The 21366-nt window shown below is 38.0% G+C and overlaps 1 protein-coding gene across 1 annotated transcript in view; it reads right to left on the bottom strand.

Moving 5' to 3' along the window:
* The window catches only part of LARP1C (winged-helix DNA-binding transcription factor family protein), a 28429-nt gene that overhangs the window by 3079 nt on the left and 3984 nt on the right, over positions 1-21366 (bottom strand). The window lies entirely within an intron of this gene.

Below are 21366 nucleotides of genomic sequence, written 5' to 3'. Positions count from 1 at the left end.
AACCAAACTCTTTTTTGGCTGACTTTTCCCCATTGTTAGAGGACCACCCAGTCCAAGTTCCTGCCCTTTTGGACCTATAGATCTGCTGCTTCTACCACCCCACCACCCTCCAACCCCAAAAGAAATAAAACAAAATAATAAACCACCATCACTGAACCTTCCCAGCCTATCTGAACCAGCCCTGCAGTTTCAGTAATGCAGCCTCACTAGTGGTGAGGACCAATGCCAAGAAAACTCATTAGAACAACTCAAATGACTGCAAAAATCGGGCTTCATGTAAATTTCAGTTAGGATGTACGAGATGGAAAATGGGAAGATTTCATATAACTTGGTTAGAATTTAAAAGGGTTGAAGCTAATGCCATGTACTGTAAGGATTGCAACTATGGATCACTAAATATTAGAAAGAAAGGGGTTCTTTTGTTAGAATTCAGTTGAGTTTTTTAAATAGACATTCAGTGGATGGAGGTGAAACTTGGAGTTGAAGAAGGTAGTAGATGATCCCTAAATTTAGAGAATGATATGATGGATCGATGGGTGTTGAAATCTTGATGGAGTTATATTGGAGGTCGGTCCGGTCCACATTAAGATTTGTAGGTTTTTTGTGTTTTGAATTCATTTTCTGTTTCTTATTTCCTCTTCTTCTTCTTCTTTTCCCCTTTGTTTTCCTTTTTTCTTTTTTTTTTTTTTTTTTGGGGGGGGGGGGATTAATGCAGGACAAAAAAACACCCAAGAAGAGTTCCATGGCCCAACGAAGGTCCGAGGCTCGCTGCCCAGCAGCATAAGACACATAGTTCAACATGAGGGATAGTATGGTAATTTTGGCAGTCCTACTCAAGCCAGGCATAATTATAAATTAGGAGTTCAAATCTGTTTTTAAATTATTATTTGAGTCATCAATCTAAGTTAAGATAAGATAAGTAAAGAGTCCCATTTTTAAAAAAAAAATTATTATTATTATTATTTATTTTATTTTTTTGGGGGGGAGGGGGTTGATGAATTGGTTTGATATTAAACTCCGCCAGTGTTTGCTGCCAATGCCAAGCCCGGTGAAGGAGGAGGGTTGATGCATCAGGTTGGCAGCCGGCACCCAAAAAAAATCTAGCCAAATTTCATGGATTCAACCTTATATAATATGCTAGGGCGTCCCCCAACAAAAGAAGCAATGTGCTACACTATGGCCAAGGGTTAGCTAGGGCATCCCCTGTAAGTGACACTTAGTATCAATGCCCAGATTCGATGATAAGTAGGCAAGAGTTCCCACACCGTGGACTAGTGCAGGTAAAGAAGCTAGTCCAAAAACGTAAGATTAGATTGGCATATTGGAACATAGGATTTTTATAGCAAGTAAGAGCTTAGAATTGGTAGATATTATGAAAAAATGAAAGATTAATATAGCTTGCTAGATGGATGGGTAAAACAACTACAGAGTTAGATGACTTTAAACTTTGGTATATTAGGGATAAAACTAATAAAAATGAAATAGGTATAATAGCAAAAATAGATTATAAGAATGATGTGGTGGATGTTAAAAAAGTAAGTGAAAGGATTATTGTTATCAAGCTTGTAATAGAGAAAGAGATTGTAAATATAATTTGTGCATATGCACCTCAAGTAGGAGGATAGGATGAAAGTATGAAGTTAGAATCTTGGAAAAATACGGATGGATTAATGCAAGGAATTCGTCAAGGAGAAAAGATTATCATAGGAGGTAATCTAAATGCACATATTGGAAAAGAGTTATGAGAGTGTAGTACCAGAACTTATAGAAGCCGCTTCATCTCTCCCATTTGGGTATGCTAAGTACCAAGACTTATAGAAGTCATAACATTTTAAAATATTTTTATATTCAATTTCAGTATTGCATTACTATACCCTGTCCATTTCAATGTACCTCTTGCATTTCAATCATCACTTAGCCTTATCTGATTAAGACTTAACACAATTCATACAATCCCATCATTTGAATAAAAAAGCATGATAATTCTAAATTTAACGAACATGAACATCATTTCAAATTCATAATTTAACAATTCAAGCATACTATCAGCATTTCAATTCAAACACTTCAATCAAGTTCTTAAGTTGTCATTCAGTCCCATGCTTTTTTGCTCTATTCACAAAGCAATATATCATGCACTTTCCATCGATTGCATTAGTGAATAATAAGATAGGGTTTATATTAACATGTGAATGCTACATGTCTACTAAGTCGAATCACCCACTTATAACATACATGGGTTGGTCAATATCACTTACATGTTCCTGTTCCATGTTCGTCTCTTGATCTTGCCTCAATTAAAAGCCTGTCCTCTCTCCTATATTCCGAATAATCCTCGACTATTTCAATTCGTGCGGAAACTAAGGTTTCCCCTTTAGTTTCTCTCTCCTCCTTTCTCTCTTCTCTCGTCTTTCTTCTTGCTTCCACGCACAAGCACTATTTCCAGTTTCTACTCTTTCCTCTTTAATTGCTCTCCTCTCTCTCTCTCTCTCTCTTCTCTCTTTCCCCTCTTTCTTTCTCTTCTCTCTCCTCCTTAACTTTCTTTTCTCTGTACCAAGTCTTTCCCTTTACACGTTCTGCAACCTCTTCCCTCAAGTTAATTTCTCTCTATTCTTTCTCTTTCCACGCATATGTTGTCTCTGCCTCTCCACTTCTTCTATTCTACTTCTCTTTCCATTTCTCTTTCCTATCCCTTAACCATATTCTATCTATAATTATATAAAAATCATGACATGTATATGCAATTGAATTATCACGTTATCACTTCAATTAAAAATGCCACCTCCTCCTCCTTCTTTACCTTATTAAAGTTAGTTATATAAAATAATAGTATGGAGTGAAGACTCCACTTAGGTGTCACTTCCTCTCTTTTATAAATTTCATATGTACCATGTATTAAAGACTCTCCATTGCCTTCCATATGAGGAGGTGGGAGAGAGAGGGGGAGGTGTCATCTCCTCCTCTCTCTCCTCTATATATATATATATAAAACTTAATAGGGCTTCTTTATGGGCTTATGCGCCCACTCTATTTCCCTACGCAGAGCTCATTATGAGATACGAATATTAATACCTCCGGATACAAAAAATTATGGTGATCATTTCCTCGCTCTCAACTCAATCTAATTCTACTGTTGTGGGACCCACAAGCAATGTCGGATCTTGACCAAAATACTGAAATCCAGTTCCAGTTAAGCTATCTTTTAATTACACTCGAACCATTCGGTTAAACCATTAAACAAACCATCTTAACATATAATCCAACCACCATATTCTTTAATAATCTTAAGGATTGAGACACTCCCACACAATGAAAAAACAATAATATATAAAAAGATGCGAGGCATCACAACCTCCCCTCCTTGAAATAAATTTCGTTCTCGAAATTTGCGAACCTGATCAATTGAAAAGTTGGAGATATCGAGTCTTTATATCGAATTCAAGCTCCCATGAGGCTTCCTGACCCGAGTGATTGTTCCACAAAACTTTCACTAGGGGTACTGCCCTATTTCTCAACTTCTTCTCTCTTCGTTGTAGTATCTCAATTGGCTTCTCTTCATAGGAAAGATCTTCCTTCAACTCCAACAATTCATATCGTAGCACATAAGCAAGGTCTGCTACATACTTCTTCAGCATAGATACATGAAACACATCATATATGCTTGAACCCAGTGGAGGTAGGGCAAGTCTATATGCTACTGCTCCAATTCTTTCCAAAATCTCAAATGGTCCTACATATCTTGGACTTAGCTTTCACTTTTTGCCAAATCTCACCACACCCTTCATTGGTGCTATCTTTAGGAAAACTTTATCGCCCACCTCAAATTCTAAGGGCTTCCTCCTCACATCTGCATAACTTTTCTGTCTACTTTAAGCAGCCTTCATCCTCTCTTGTATTACTTTTATTTTCTCACAAGTCTGTTGTACTAGGTCTAGCCCCAGTACTTGTTTCTCACCAATTTCATTCCAACATATTGGAGACCTACACTTCCTTCCATACAGTGTTTCAATACTTAAGATTATTCAAGAATCATGGTGGTTGGATTATATGTCAAGATGGTTTGTTTAATGGTTTAACCGAGTGGTTCGAGTGTAATTAAATGATAGCTTAACTAGAAAAGGATTTCAGTATTTTGGTTAAGATCCGACATCGTTTACGGGTCCCACAACAGTTGAATTAGATTGAGCTAAGAGTGAGAAAATGATCAACATAATTTTCTGATCCCGGAGGTAATATTCGCATCTCAGAGTGGGCTCTGCGTAGGGAAATAAAGAGGGCCCATAAGCCCATAAAGAAGCCCGCTATTAAGAGGAGAGAGAAAGAGGAGAGAGAGGAGGAGATGACACCTCCCCCTTCTCTCCCACCTCCTCACATGGAAGACAAAAATAATCTCTTTAATACACGGTACATATGAAATTTATAAAAAAGAGGAAGTGAAACCTAAGTGGAGTCTTCACTCCATATTATTATTTTATATAACTAACTTTGATAAGGTAAAGAAAGAGAAAAAGGAGGAGGCGGCATTTTTAACTGAGGTGATAACGTGGTAATTCGATTGCACATACATGTCATGATTTTTATTTAATTATATATATAAATATATGGTTAAGGGATAAGAAAGAGAAACGGAAAGAGAAGTAAAATAGAAGTGGAGAGGAAGAGACAACATATGCGTGGAAAGCGAAAGAAAAGAGAGAGAATAGAGAGAATAGAGAGAATTAACTTGAGGGAAGAGATTGCAGAACGTGCAGAGGGAAAGACTTCAAGTATAGAAAAGAAAGTTGAGGAGAGAGAAGAGAGGAGAGAGAGAAACAATTAAAGAGCGGGGAGAGAGAGAGAGAGAGGAGAGAAATTAAAGAGGAGAGAGTAGAAACTGGATACAGTGCTTGTGCACGAAAGTAAGAAAGAAGGAAAAGAGAGAAGAGAGAGAAACTAAAGGGTAAACCTTAGTTTCCGCATGCATTAAAATAGTCTAGGATGATTCGGAATACAGGAGAGAGGACAAACTTTTAACTGAGGCAAGATCGAGAGATGAATATGGAACAGGTACGTGATATTGACCAACCTAAGTGGGTGACTCCACTTAGTAGACATGTAGCATTCACATGTTAGTATAAACTCTTACCTTATTTTCACTGATGCAATCGTGGAAAGTACATGATACATTACTTTGTGAATAGAACAAAAATGCATAGGATTGAATGACAACTTAACAACTTGATTAAAGTGTTTAAATTGAAATGTTGATAGTATGCTTGAACTGTTAAATTATGAATTTGAAATGATGTTCATGTTCGTTAAATTTAGAATTATAAGTTTTGGTTTTGGAGAAAGGAATGAGGAAGGGACCTCAACTTTGGATTTGTTGTTGCTTTTTATCTATCTATTGTAAATATTGGCTTAAAAAAGAGGAGGAGCATTTAATTACCTTCAAAAGCGAACATCATAGAAGCCAAATAGATTTCTTCCTAACTAGAAAGATTGATAGATTGTTGTATAAGGATTACAATGTGCTACTTGGGGAAACCTAAACTGCAAAACATAGACTTGTGGTCTTGGATATGTGCCTAACCCCAAAAACTCATAAAATGTGCAAGGTTAACTATCTTAGGATAAGATGGTGGAACTTTAAAGAAGAGTGCTTGAAATTCTTCACTAATGAAATAGTCAAACAAGGAAAGTGGGATTTTGAGGTGGATACTAATGCGATTTGGAATGAGATGGTTACATGTATTAAGAAGCTGGTTAAAGATGTCCTAGTTGAATCAAAAGGAAAACTCCATTCTTATAGAGAGATTTGCTGGTGGGATAATGAGGTTCACGTGCTATTAGGAATAAGAAAGTTAGTTTTCAAACATGGCAACTAAGGATGTTGAAGATCTTCAAAGGTATAGGTTGGTTAGAAATTAAGCTAAGAAAATTGCAACAAAAGCAAGGGGGAAGTATGAAGACTTGTATAATAAGTTGGGCACTAAGGAAAGGGGAAAATCTATTTATAAGAGAGCTAAAATAAGGGATAGGAAGAGTAGAGATATTGACCATGTTAGATGTATTAAAAGTGGAGATGATAAAGTATTAGTACGTGTAAGACATTAAGAAGAGATGGGAAATCTATTTCTCTAGTCTACTAAATGAGCACACTTCAAGTATCTATGATTTAGATGATTACACCATCCACCAAGGCACCCATTTTCGAACATACATACGGAGAATTTCGATGTCCAAAGTAAAAGAAACATTGAGGAGGATGAAACTTGGCAAGATACAAGGTCTTGATGAAATCCCAATAGTAGTATGGAAAAGCTTAAGAACCCATGGGCTAGCTTGGTTGACTAAGTTGTTTAATAAGATTATGAGCACAAAGAAAATGCCAAATAAATGGAGAAGCATCGTGGTTCCAATTACAAAAATAAATGAGATATTCAAAGCTGTAATAACTATAGAAGCAATAAACTGATGTGCCATACTACGAAATTATGGAAGAGAATAATTGAAACACACTTGAGACACTTAACCTCAATTACGGAGAACCAATTTGGGTTTACACCGAGAAGCCTATGACAAAGGCTATTTACCTAATTAAAAGACTTATGGAAAGGTATAGAGAGTGTAGGAAAGACCTTAATATGATATTTATTGAACTAGAAAAAGCTTATGATAGAATTCCCAAAGCGTTAATTTGGCAAGTACTAAAGAAAATAAGGTTGCAAGTAAATACGTGGACATAACAAAGGATATGTATGATGGTTCAATGACAAGTGTAAGAATAGCGGGGGGGACAGTGTAATGAATTCCCAATTACAGTTGGGCTCCATCAAGGATCAGCTTTAAGCCCATATCCATTTGCAATTATGATGGATGAATTAACCAAAAACATTCAAGTTGAGGTTCCTTGGTGTCTGCTTTTTGCTGATGATATTATGTTGATAGATGAGACTCAAGTGGAGATTAATACCAAGTTAGAATCATGGAGAACAACTTTGGAATCAAGAGACTTTAAACTAAGTAGAATGAAGACATAATACCTAGTTTGTAACTTTAGTCATGATCGGGCAAACAATTTGGTGAAACTCGACAATAAAGAGATTCCTCAGAGTAATAAGAGATTCCTCAAAGTAATTGTTTTAGGTACCTTAGTTCAATTATAAATAAAAGAGGTGATATAGAGGATGATGTTTTCTAAAGAATCAAAATCGAGTGGGTGAAGTGTAGAGGTGCGTCTGGGTCTTGTGTGATCGACGTATTCCATTAAAGCTTAAAAGAAAATTCTATAGGATCATCGTTCGACTAGATATGAAGTACGCTGCAAAGTGTTGGGCTATTACAAATAATCATATAGATAAACTCAAGGTAGCAGAAATGAAGATGCTAAGATGGATGAGTGGCAAAACTGGAAAGGATAGGATAAGGAATAATCATATTAGAGTTGGTCGGGGAGTTGCTCCCATAAGTGATAAGCTAAAAGAAAGTCATTTACGGCGCCACAGCCATGTTCGAAGGAAGCCTATAAATGCACCCTATACGGAGAAGTGATATAATCCAAATTTAAAGAACTAGATGAGCTAGAGGCAAACCTAATATAACTGCAAGAGAAGTGGTGAGAAAGGATATGCATAGCTTAGGCCTTGTATCTAGCATGACCTTAGACAGAACTGATTGGAAGGCAAGCATCCATGTAACCGACCCCATTTGTTGGGACAAAGCCTATTGTTGTTGTTCAACAGGGTAACAAGGGTTCACACAACCTTCGGCCAAGGCTATTAGGAATTGTAATGCTTCTCAGATGGAAGTTCCAGGTATGCCTTAGGGGTTTAGGTCTAAGGTTTAGAAATCTGATTTGATTTGTTCTTAATTTCAGATTTCAGGTTAGGGTTAGGGTTTGGTGGGTTTTAGAGATCAAGGTTTTTAGGGTTTGGAGGGGGAAAAGAGGGATAGGGTTGGGATCGACTGGTGATAGGATTGGAGGGAATATGGATCTAGGAGGGGAAATTCTGATGGTGGGTCTGTTGATATGGAAATTAGGGTTTGGGGTAAGAAAAAGGAAGCCTGAATGGATTAGAAAGTAAAATCAGCTGTATAAGCTGGTATACCAAATATGGAGGGGCTGTGATGGAGATGGATGGATGGAGTGAAGGCAGACCAGCAGTCTGCTGAAGGATAATTCCTTCAATCAGAAACCCTTGATGCTTGACACCTCGATCTCTCCTTGCAACAAAACTCTTAAGTAATTTTATTCATCAAATCTTCTGTGACAAGCATTGAATGTCTATTTATAGACTTTAAAAATGACTCCAATTAGAATTCAAATAGGACTTCTACTTCTAACCTTAAATCACTCCTTATCACAATCTAGACTGACTAAAATAATAAGTTTAAAACAGATTTTAACTTCTAACGGTACTTAACATCAAACCAAATTACAACAAAAATAAGCCTTGTCCCAACTAAATGGTCGGCTACATGGATTCTTGCCCTCCAATCAGTTCTCTTTGAGGTCATGCTAGATACAAGGCCTAAGCTATGCATATCCTTTCTCACCAATTCTCTTGAGGTTATCTTAGGTCTGCCTCTAGCTCAAATGAGCGGTTTCTTGGATTCAATAAAACAAAAGAAAGGGTAAAGAAGGGGCTGGGCTGATCTTGGTCTGCAACTGCGTTCTTCTTCTTCAATGGATGCTTTGTTGATGGGTAGCAAGACTGAATCTAGAGTCGCAGCAGGCTATCCAAAGTTCTAGACTTTAAACACTAGTCCCTATCCCACCTTGAACATGAAACAATACAGGATCAAGGGCTTGAACACTAAACACCAAGAACCTCCAACCTGTAATTGAGACCAGATCAATCACTTATAGAAGAGAAACAGCAGCATGCTAAGAGAATTCACATTTGTTTACTCCATGCTTCCCATCAAGTGAAGTGTATGTGTTTGTGTATAGGGCTCCTCGCCTTGAAAAAGAGTCCTAGGAGTAACATAGCTTGATTTAGAAATAAAAACAGAATTAGGATCAGAGTATAAAACTCAGGGAAAGGGGAAAAAATCTATTTACCAAAAAGTCCTAAATACCCAAAACTTAGATTGAATCAGTTGAAAAATTATTCAATTAAAAACATAAAATTTGTCAAAATCAAATTAAGTATGGGCAATCTTTCTACTCAACTATAGAGGGCTCATCACCCTTAAGAGAAAATAGGACTAACATGGCTTGACTAAGAAATAAAAACAGCATTAGGACTACAGTCTACAGTAACTTAGGATATAGAGAGGGGGGGGGCAAGGGCAGGGAGTGTTTCTATTTACTAGTTAAATAAGAACAAGAAGTCCTGAATACCCTAAACTTAAAATTTAACCACCTAAACTTAAATTGAACCAGTTGAAACGTGATTCAATCAAACACGGGGGCACAAATGATTGAAAGCGTGAAATCAAATTAAGTACTGGAGATCTTCGTGCACAACTCATGTACAGATATTTTATGTCCATTAAGTTGGCCAATTACATTGATAACCCATGGAATACAGGCCCAACACCTATATAACCAACTCTAGGCCTATTGCTAGGAGAAAGACTGAATTTGGTGCTGGATCTGCACCATTGTGCCTCGTGTCTCGAGATTGGCAGGAAGTATTACATCTGCAGGCTACATTTAAACCCTGGAATCAAGCCCTAACTTGTTCCAGACTCTGTTCATTCCAAACCTCTAGCCTATAATGTACCATATTACCTATTCAGATCTCTTCCCATAATCAATCAGCTTCTTAGTCAGCCCTATTCACAACCTGAATAAAGCTTAAATCAGAACTGTAAAATCAGATAGAGAGAACTAGTGGATAAATTTGGTAACCCGAGATAGGCAGACCAGAATGACCAGAAACTCAGGCAGAGTGCTCCTCATATGGAACCTTTTCCGATGCCAAAACAACTGAGACATCAGAAATATGGTTCATGTGAGTAGTTCCAATCATGGTTTGAGAAATCTGAATCAGATCACCGATATGGTTGGATCGGTTTTGAATAAGCCTATACTGATCCTGATTCTGGCAGTTCCGTAATGGATTTCTAGGATTTAGGATGATTCCCAAGTTGGAATTGGAATATATGGAGGCCAAATGTGTTGCAAAATCAGCTTAGTTGAACCCATGGTCCTAATAGTAAAAGGAAAAAAGGGCAGCCAACAAATATCATAGAATTTTGCAATGTAAACAGGGAACGAAAAACCAGAATTCAAAGAACATAACTTGAAATCCCACAGTAAAATTTGAAAAAAACTGAGGTGGCATGAAAGATTCTGCTAAGAAGCAGGAGGATAGAAATTAGCAGAAACACAGAGTGTTGCCTAGAAGAGTTTAAGGTAATAGTAAAGAATAATAAATAAATAAAAGTTAAAAAGATTAAAAAAAAAATGTAGGGTTAAGGTAATAGTAAAGAATCTGGCTTACTAATCTGTGGGATTCATCAAGCTTGAGGTTATCACTCAAGCAACATCTGAATCCATAGCCATCATTATTAACATTCATTAATCAGAAAACATTTGTTGGCCCACCAGTAAGAAATAGCATTTTTAGTCACTCGAAGGAGATGCTGGTCCTTCGCGTGATGGTCTCTGGAATGAAGATATGCATGAGCAGACACGAGCCTGGAAATGAAATTTCAGGAGAATCATAGAACTGGCATATTTAATTTTGTTACTCATGAAATGTGTTTAGGCCATAGACCAGTACATCCATATGTAGAATTCATAAACTAGCCCTCTAGAAATACTAAACTGCATCATGTGTTGGCACAGCCCCGAAGATGTAGACCACCTCTTTTTTTCCTGCCCCTTCTCTCGTTCCTTGTGGTGAAAGCCATTATCACTATTTGGCCCCACTTCAAACACTTCGATGGCTTCTCCAGGGATAGGGTTTGGTTTTTGAGACACTTTGCTGGCTCTTCTGTTCGTGATACTGTAGGCGAATTGGTGTTCAATGGCTTTGATCTCTCTTCTCTTGTGGCAACAACACTTCAGAAGATGGACATCCATATCTAGATCCCTCGATTTGATTTGGACCACCATCACTTTGATGTCTCAGCTAGACTTCAGTCCTTCCCCAACCCCCAGTTTTGGACACCCCAAGGAACAGACCCGTCGTTGTCTCCTGGGGTCAAAGTTCCTCCTTGTTGCCTTCTAGTAGGTTGTAATCACCCCCCCCCCAACCCCTTTCTTTCCCTGTCTCTTTTCTTTTCTCTCTTGTACATTCTTTATACCCTCTGGGGCTTTGATTAGTGACTATTTTCATTCATTCTGTTAGAGAGTTAATAACATACTAGAAAAAGTAATGAGGTTTGAGTAATGGGGGAAATAAAGGAAATTAGGGTAGGAAAGATCCTAACAATAGATTGGAGTCCATATTAGACTCAATCGTGGGTATTTGTTTCCTTTTTTGTAGCTGGGATTTTCCTATAATAAAGACTGATAACTCTCAAGGGTTCTCACATCGAGAGTGGAGACTCTCAAAGCTTTTTCTCTCATTCTTCTCTCCCTTCTCATTCTCAACTTCTACTCCTTTTTTCTGTTTGATTCACATGGTACCAGAGCCTGTTTGCATTTAACTTCCAAATTCCAAAGTGTATTGGTTCAGAAAACCCTTGCAACACGAAGAAGAAACATCACAGCTTAGTTTGTGAAGACTTAATAGTATTCATTTGAAGGGGGACAGCACCTTACACCAGTGTCTTGGTTTTCTGGATATCTTTATGGAGTAAGAAGTTTCTAAAGTTCTAATATTGTTTGACACTCTAAGCCACAACTTGTGGATTTGAGGTTAGTAGTTGGTTTCTGAAATATTTTTGTTTATTGGGAGATCTTTTCAGTGATTGCTCTGCAATTTCGAGCTTTCTGTTTAAACCAGAAGTTGTGTTGTTTTGCTGCTGCAATCTTTCTGCAAATTTGTTCTGTGAAAAGATTGAATATTGGTTCTGAGATACTCTAGTTTGATTTTTCAGGGTTTGCAACTGTGATTGATCTGTTGTGGATTGACTACTGGTTCTGCAATTTTTATGGGTTGTTGTTCTTCGACTGAGAGTATTCTGCTACTGAGAAGTTCTTTATAGTTGAGAACTGCTGTGTGAGGATAAGTTTTGATAGAGAATAATCTTATAGTGAGAGACTTATCTTTCTGTTGCTGCCATTATATTTCAGATTTGAAGTCTTTTTTAGAAATTATTTCTGAAGTTCTTTTGTTGCTACTTCTTATTTATTGCTGCTGCCAACTTGTTTCTCGTAGGCGATACTAAAGTCAGATTAAGTCAGTATGTCTATATCTGAAACTAAGTCTGAGCCTAAAAGGACTATGACTGAAATAACAACTGCATCCTATCGTATTTCCGAACAAAAACTTGAAGGGAATGTTAATTTCCATCAATGGAAAAAAAATAGTTCAAAGTTATGTTGACTGATCGTGGGCAGCAAGACCATCTCACTGTGTCAACTGGGAATGATACATGGAAGACCATAGATGCTCAAATTTTAGGACAGACACTGAACTCTATGGAAAGAAATATTGTTGACTTAGTTACACAATATTGACACAGTGAAGGAGTTATGGGATTACTTGAACATTTTATATATTGGACAGAACAACCTTTCCCGCATCTATGAGGTTTCACAAGAATTCTATAGGGTTGATAGGAAGGGCAGACCTTTAACCCAACATTTTGCAGACTCAAAGAAAATGTATGAAGAATTATATGTTGTCCTACTCATTTCATCGGATGTAGTTGAAATGCAAAACCAGCGGGGAGAACTTGCAGTTGTGGGGTTTTTGGGAGAACTCGGGAAGGAATTTAAGTATTTGACACAGTTAGAGCACATATCTTGGGGGGAGATAAGGTACCGTCACTGTCTAAAGCATTTTCCCGAGTGCTTCATGTTTCTAAAGAAAACTCACATGAGTCCAGCCCCACCAATAATTCTGCATTAGCATCTTGTACTCCAAACCGTGGCTCTGGTGGACGGTCAAGAACTGAAGCTACTTGTGGGCGTGGGGGAGGAGGATCAAGCAAAACCCCCAATACTTAAAGATCAACTGATTCTACTGGGAATGTCAGGACTTGTCATCATTGTGGTCGTCCAAGACATATATAGAGATTTCATTAGAAGCTTCATGGCAAGCCCCCTCAGGTTGCTAACGTTGCATCATCCGAGTCATCTACTACTGCCACTCCACAATCTGATGGGAAGACTAAAAATGTCTGATGAGGAATATATTCGGTTCACCTAGTTTTAGGCACTTCAATCTTAGCCACCCTTAGCCACCTTTGTTCAAATAGGTAATGCTACAACTTGATTTCTACCTCACGTCCCTAGATCATTGACTCAGGAACGTCTAATCACCTGACTGGATTCTCAAGTAACCTTTCGTCCTTTCTCTCTTCCTCTTCCATTGTGACCCTTGCTAAAGCCCCACCTTATCTCTATCTTCTGTCTTATATTTACCTGAGTTTCCCTTTAACTTGTTACTTATTCATAAATTAACCACCACTTACAACTGTTTTGTTACTTTTTTTTCCCTGGTTATTGTGTTCTTCAAGAACTTACGATGAAGAGGACGCTTGGTAGAGGCCGTGAGTCAAGAGGGTTATACTTGTTCGATGACATTACCCCTGTTGCATGTTCGAGCATGTCCACCCTTCACCAAATTCACTATTGTTTGGGTCATCCTTTATTAAATAGTTTGAAAATTTTGGATAAAAGTTTTTGTTCCATTCCTTCTTTACCTTGTGAGTCTTGTCAGTTTGGGAAACTTCATCGTGTAAGCTATCCACCTCGAGTTTATTAATAGGCTAGACATACATTTTTCTCTTGTTCATTCTGATGTGTGGGGACCATGTCCTATTACTTCTACTTTGGGATTTCAGCATTTTATTACTTTTGTGGATGATTATTCAAGATTTACTTGGATATATTTAATGAAAAGTCATTCCGAATTGTTTAATATTTTCTATGGTTTTTTACTAAAATTCGAACACAATTTGGGGTGGTTATTAAAATTCTCCGGAGTGACAATGCAAAAAAATATTTTCCTCTCCTTTTACTACATTTATGACATCACATTGCACCCTTCATCAATCCTCTCATGGTGAAACCCCACAACAAAATGGTGTGGCAGAGCAGAAGAATCGCCATCTGATGGAAGTCGCCTGCTCTCTACTGTCTGAGATGCAAGTCCCAAAATCTTTTTGGGCTAATGTTGTCCTAACTGCTTGTCATCTTATTAATTGGATGCCCTTGTCTGTTTTGAAATGTGGTATCCCGTATTCCTCGTTGTTTCCTAATTTTGGTGCATACCTAAGTCTTGACCTCTTGAAGTAAAGCACCATTGGAGCCAGTGATGAAAATATCATCCATATAAACAATAATGTATAGGGAAGCATCATTCTGATGAAGAACAAATAAGGAGTAATCAGTTTATGACTGGGTGAAACCAAAGCTGAGTAAGGAAGTGGATAATTTTCAAAACTTGTTTTTATCAGCTTGTTTGAGGCCATAAAGAGATTTATACAATTTGCAGACAAGGTTCTCCCCCTTATGATGAAATCCAAGAGGAGGAGTAATGTAAACATCTTCTAAGAGGTCCCTATGTAAGAAGGTATTATTGACGTCTAATTGATGCAAAGGCCAACCACAAGCTACAACGACCGTAAGAACTCAGACAGTAACAAGTTTAGCAACTGGGGCAAATGTGTCATGATAATCAACCCCCTCAATTTGAGTGTAGTGCTTAGCTACAAGTCAGACTTTGTACCGTTCCATGGAACCATCTGCCCATCATTATATTTTGTAAAACCATTTGGAGCCAGTAGCTCTTTTTCCGGCTGGTAAAGGGACCAAGTTTTATTGGTGGTGTGCCAAAATTTCAGCTTGCATGGCATATCTCCATTCTTGATTTTCATTGCCTCAATGAAGGATTTGGGTTCGACTGTGACAGTAAGAGTAGTAACAAAAGCCAAATGAGGAGAAAAGCGCTAGCAACTTAAAAAATTCATAAGAGGATAAGTCTTACCTTGACCAACATGTGTAGACGCATTTGCTTGGGTAAGAGACAAAAAAAAAATCTTTGAGATAACTAGGTGTTTGGTGATACAAGAAGGCCGTGTTATAGGTGGGGGGGAAGAAGCTCTAGGAGGAGTAGGAGGTTCAGATGGTGGAGTAGGCGTTGAGGTGTCAAGAAGCAAGGCAGGATATTCAAATGTTTCATCATAGTTTGGGGAGGAGAGAGAAAAAAAACATATGAAGTACGGGTGGAGGGGTTTGAGTGTAGATGACAGGAGAAAATATTTTCATGGCCATGAGATCAAAAATCTGGTATCCTTCTTGGCCATGAGGATAACCAATAAATATACCAAGAATGGCCCGTTGATCAAATTTGTGTTGGATGTTGGTTTTGCAGGCAAAACAAAGGCATCCAATCCAAAAAACCATAAGTGAGAAAAAGTAGGAATTTTCTTCAATAATTTCATGTGGAGTTTTTCCATGGAGTACAAGGGTGGGCAAACGACTACTCAAATAGCAAGCAATAAGCACAGTCACCCCAGAATTGTTAAGGTAATTTGCTTGAAAACAAATGGCTCTAGCAACTGGAAGGAGGTTTCCATGTTTGCACTCCACAATACCATTTTGTTAGGGCACTTTGACACAACTGCTACCGCAGTGCACTATAGCATCAAATCCTGATAAATGAAAAGTCAATAACCAGCCTGCAACAGCAGAAAATTTACCTCATACTCCAAGGGGATAATGCCCAAGTCAGAACACCAGTCAAGAGTTAATATCCACTAATCACATATCAATGAAGGAAGAGATCTCATCAAACAAGTATTAACAAATCTTCTAATATACCACTTAACAAGAATCAGGGTAGAAGTCTTGTCAACACTGATGCAGGCATAGTACAATAACTCGCCGAGATCTCATCCAAATCTCATAAATATATCAGTATCCTGGAGGATGGAACTAGATGCTACATAAGATTAAAAATAAATAAATAAATAAAGTACCATAACTTGGTCAAGATCTCCAAGAACTAGGTTCAGCCCTACTTACAAAATTCCAGATCTCAATCAAGTTGATCAAGGTCTTGACAAAACTGAATCACCCAATCCTCTCAGTGTAGTGGGCTCCAAGAATGCTGCAAAATCACTCCTATTCTAAGCAAAAAATTAAGGAGTCCTAAAAATTCAAACAACCCATTGCATAAGCTTTCTAATTATAAGATTGAAAAAAAAAGCACTTAAGTATTAGGCCCCCCAACCTCAAGGATTACAGGAGGATTCTCTGGTGGCGCGCAGCTGCTTATGATGTGTTGGGTTCTATAATGTAGGATAGATCCTATCCTACATTATAGAAACCGCGCCCCACAAAAAACCCCAAAACCCCGGCAGGGAAACAGAACAAAAGAGACAAGCGGAGAAATTTATAAAAAGGGGGGGACAAAGCGCGAAAAGGTCGGTCAACCAAACGGGTCCAATCCAAAGAATCTCTAATCCCTAACACAATTTATTGGTTTCTTGACATCATCGTTTTCTAATGCAAACTGGCATTTGGTTCAGCACAAATCTAAGAATCTCCATTCATCTCCTATTCCATTTCCTCCATATAAGCTATACTCGGGCCACACCAAATCTGGAAAATATTCTTCCATGGTCTTCCACCCCTATTTGACACGACACCCACTCTAAAATCAGAAGGAAAAAAAAAAAGCTTCCTCTCAAGCATCTCCAATCTTGATCTCCAAGCTAGCTGGGTGTGGGCTCCAAGCTAGTTGTGTGTGGGCCCCAATAAAAGCAGCAGGGTCTCTCCGAAATTATGGCACATGCAATGGCAAATATTTAGGCCAAAACACTTCTTGGATGGCCTGCCTTGCTCATTCAATGGATGACAATTCTGGGTATGTTCCTGCCATTGACGTGCAACACAAAAAGTATATGGGACACCTAGAGTATTGTCGAGGCAGAAAGGGAGCCTTCATATATACATGAACAACACTAAAATGATAGAGTTTCATTCAAAGAAGAATAAGGATTGAGCAACTAATCCTCAAGCTCTAAGTAATGTACGGACAAGCCATGAATTCTTTTAGACAGCAAGAAATTGGATACTCCAAGATTGAGAGCTTTACTTATTCAGCTTCAATGAAGAGCAACTGCAACTACAGTTTTGACTCTTTATATATGAGATATGTGATAAAGAACACTAGCCGGTGGCAAGAAAACATCTCAAGGGACCAAAAGATGACTGCTTTGTTAACATGCAAAGGAGAAATTTTCAAGGTGTCCCAAGGCAATTTTTGTCTAGGAGTTTGATGTAGCCTTTGGTTCGAGGGTTCCACCAGGGGCCAATATTGCAGGATCTTAACAAAACCAGACCACAAAAGGGAATTTTGGTTCTCCAACAAGGGGCTGTCTAGGGTTTTCCTGAACTCAGATGGAGAAGTGGCTTTCAGACTATAATACACAAGCCATAGGAGTGACTGAAGTAAATTTCAGCCCGTTCTGAGGGCTCCTAAATTCAGGGGGTAATTCAGGGAAGGAAAGAATCCTTTTTTTTTTTCTTTTTTTTTTTTTTTTTCTTTTTTTTCTTTTTTTTCTTTTTTTTTTTTTTTTTTTTTTCTTTTTTTTTTGGGGGGGGGGGGATGCAGGGGAGGGATTAATGGGCTAACTCTGATTGAGCGAGTAAGATGAACTCTTAGTTGCAGGTCTATACAGTTTCTTAAAGGAATCAGAGTTCAATGGTGAGGGTTGCAGGGACTGTTTAGCCGCCTAAAACAGGGATTGAAGGTGAGGATTTTGGTGATGAACTGATGCTTCAAAAATCAGGGTACTCTAATGACAGGAACTTCTGAAATTCCAGTTGGTTCAGAAGGGTAGGGTTCCATCAAATACAGTAAAGCTGTTTCAGAACAAAACAAAGTACAATGGGAGAAGACGAAATGAGGCTGGCCTTCCTGCCTGGATACATAACTTCAGAAGTCTCCACAGGCTTGACTGATCAATAGGTAGACTGTCCCACATTTGGATATGGAGTAAGGCCCCTAGCTTTGCACCAATGGAGTCCAACTCCTGAAGTTCGATCTCACCGAAAGAGGAACAGGTAATCAGTTTCTGAAAAAGCCCAAAAGCAATCAAATTTTTTAATAAAATCAACCACCCTTTTCCACATCAGGGTAAATAATAGCCTTATAAAAGAAATACTGTAGCAGTTAGGCTTGGCCTCACCACAGAGAAATAGAAGTAGCTGTCACAAACTCAAAAAACCAAACAGGACTACTAACTCAAAAGACCTAGAAATATTAAAGACAAGCATAACACCATTCTGCCTAAGCAATGGATCAGAGGATGTAACCCTAGCTACATGCCAGTTACATACTAATGAAAAGTGACATGACTTAAGACTTAAATTGAAGCACCATGATGGTTCAACAAAATAACAAAAAAGGACCAGAAAAACTAAGTATGGCCTCAATTATACTACTACTAGGATCGAGCTCCTCTACTTCATGAAGCCATATTTATCCATTACTATTTTGAATCTGATTCAGTTACCTAGTCACTCTAAGTTGCCTAATGGGTTAAAATTTAAAAATTGGGTTCAGCCTTTCTATTTTTAGTGTAAGACTCGCTTTCTGAGTCATTTTGAGGACTACAAGTTGGGAGAAGGGAGCCTGGAAGAAATTCAGAATCGCAAGGAGGAGGAGAATGCATATGAAAAAGAAAGGGGGGGGAGCCTGAAGAAGCACAAACAGCCAGACTCTAACCGTAGCTCAATTCACTATCTCAAATCTGCTTCACTGGCTAGACCTCTATTAACAAACCCAAAGAAATAAAGCATCCTAATTACTTCCAAAAACTTAAGAACAACTAAAACAGAAATTTAATAAATCTCAAATAGGAAATTTGCTAATAGCTACCCAAAATAATAGATTACATACTCAAATAAAATAAATTCTAAATATCCTATCCTAAGGACAAAACAAAGAAGAAATAAAAGGGCAATTTAGGAACATGGAGGAAATAAAAATAAGAAATAGAACTAAAAACGAAATTGTGGCTGTGGGGGAGGGGGAGGGGTTAGGATATAAAATTGATGTGAGAACATACTGATTAGCAAGAGGGGAAGAAGAAGACTGTCTTCAACCTTTGACCAACAGCAAAACACCAGGGAAGGAATTGTAGATTTGATGAAACCAACTACTCTGGTGGGTGGGTATTATACTTCATCTGATCTGGATAATTGGCCATGAGTCTGATTCTACCTAACCAAAAAGGAGATGGCAGGAGAAGGGCTACAAGCTGCAACCAAGGAGCTCGAACAAACGAGCAGTGAAATCTTCATAACCAGGTAGCATGCTGGAGATGGAGTTCAAACCCCAGCTTCTGAAATCAAGTATGAGTTCTTTCTTTCTCTTGCTCTTTCTACTAATGCTAACCATAGAAGGGGTCGATGGCAGGTTGGAGTTTTGATAAAGGGAATTGCAGAGGTGGAATGGGTAGCTCAAATCAACAGAAAGGAGTGAGTCCTTTTATTTTTTATTCAATCTGCTTTCACAGAGACAACTTAAAAGACTAACAATGCAAGTGTTTGGGAAGACCAGTAAAGGGGATTATTAAGAGCTAGGGGGTCTGAGAAGAAAGAAAAGTTATTGCCAAGGGAAACTTTGATCACAAGTTATAGATTTTTTTTATTTATTATATATATTTCAGGTTGCTGCCTGTGAATCAATAGAAGGAAAGAATGGAAAACAAAATAAAAGGGGTGAAAAGGATTGACAACGAAGGAGATCAGGTCCAATGTTGGGTTACAAGAAAGTATTCTTTCAACGAGACGTAAGACTCCTAAGTAGACTATGAAATGGAAACCAATCTTACAATGCTAAAATGCAACTCAAACAAATAAACTACTAGATACCTAAAGTAAACATTTTCAACACTTGTGTGCAGGCTCTGTCTGGGTTTTGGGTCCTCACTTCCTATCATGCTTGTCCAACTGGTCAAGTGACATTGCATCACGGCTTTTATCGGATGAAGTCCTCCATCCCAATATCAACTACCTTGAAACTTCGTATGGAGAAATCCAGTTCACAGCTTTGGTGAATGCAAACAATAAAAATAATGGATTGCACAGTGAAGAGTACTTAGTCCGCACTCAGCTCAGCAGAAAAGCAGATATCAGAACTGAAAACTGATATTCTAGTGTATGGTTCTCACATTGGATGGTGTTTAAACCTTAAAATCCATAGTTTATTCTAGTGCATGGTTCTCACATTGGGTGGTGTTTAAACCTTAACATAGTATAGAAGTAACGAATGACTACCCAAAATATGAGGGAAACATGCAAATGAGGTCCAAGTCAGAGTGACTGAAACTCTGTAAGTATCGCTAGAAAAGGGTAATATCAAGCAAGATGGAAACAGGATGCACAGAAATAGAGAAGAAAAGAAGAATGGAGAAGGATTGAATAGGAACAAAGAATGCAATGGAGACAGATTAAAATAAGAACCTGAAAACAGAAAAGCAGATTTTTTACAACGAGAAGCCCCAACACCACACCACCCTCCTAAAAAAACACACATACACACACAAGGGGAATGAATTCCAGATTTCTATTCAATTCATCCAGATCTCCATTACTGCACTACAATGGTGATCTAAACAAAAGGAAGCACATATTAATTCAACCAAAGCAAAGAAGAAACTAACAAACTAAGACATATCTAAGAAAAGTAAACTACCAAAGTAATCCCCAAGTAATCTACAATCCATATTAAGCAAATCAGCTTATTACCCACCAGACCAAAATACTGGTCCACAATGACTGGTTCATCGCAGAGACATCCAAAGTGGATCATGTCTCTCCAATCAGGCTGAAGCAACTGCATCATCAAAAGCCTCTAAGGGAAAATTCTTTTGAAGTGAAAAAAAAATGATCAACCCCTCAGAAATTGAACTCATTAAATTTTTTACTCCGCAACAGAACAATGAAGTATTGGTTTGGTTTGCTCAGTTCATATGGCTCACACCAGCTTTTACACGTCAAAACTTGGTTCACATCTGACTTTTCCATATAACAGATTTAATGGAGATATTTGGGAAGTTTTTTGTGGCTGGTAGGTTGCCTTAGTTTCAACTTTCAAGAATCTTATCTAGTGGGGACCAGTTTGAACAGCTTGCAGTTTCAAGATCTCATCTATATCATGGACTATCTTAAGAAGTTTCTTTTCAATGTTGTTAATTAGGGTCAAGATGGTGGTGATAAATATACCCCTTTATTTTAACAAGGGGTTAGCTTATTTATTGGGTTAATATTTTGTGGTTGAGTGAATACAAAATACC

Source organism: Hakea prostrata, chromosome 4 (assembly GCF_041222555.1).
Source record: "Hakea prostrata isolate BN-2017 chromosome 4, UWA_Hpros_2, whole genome shotgun sequence".
Lineage (NCBI taxonomy): Eukaryota > Viridiplantae > Streptophyta > Magnoliopsida > Proteales > Proteaceae > Hakea > Hakea prostrata.
The sequence above is the reverse complement of the archived record's forward strand: the minus strand, read 5'-3'. Positions and strand labels throughout refer to the sequence as shown.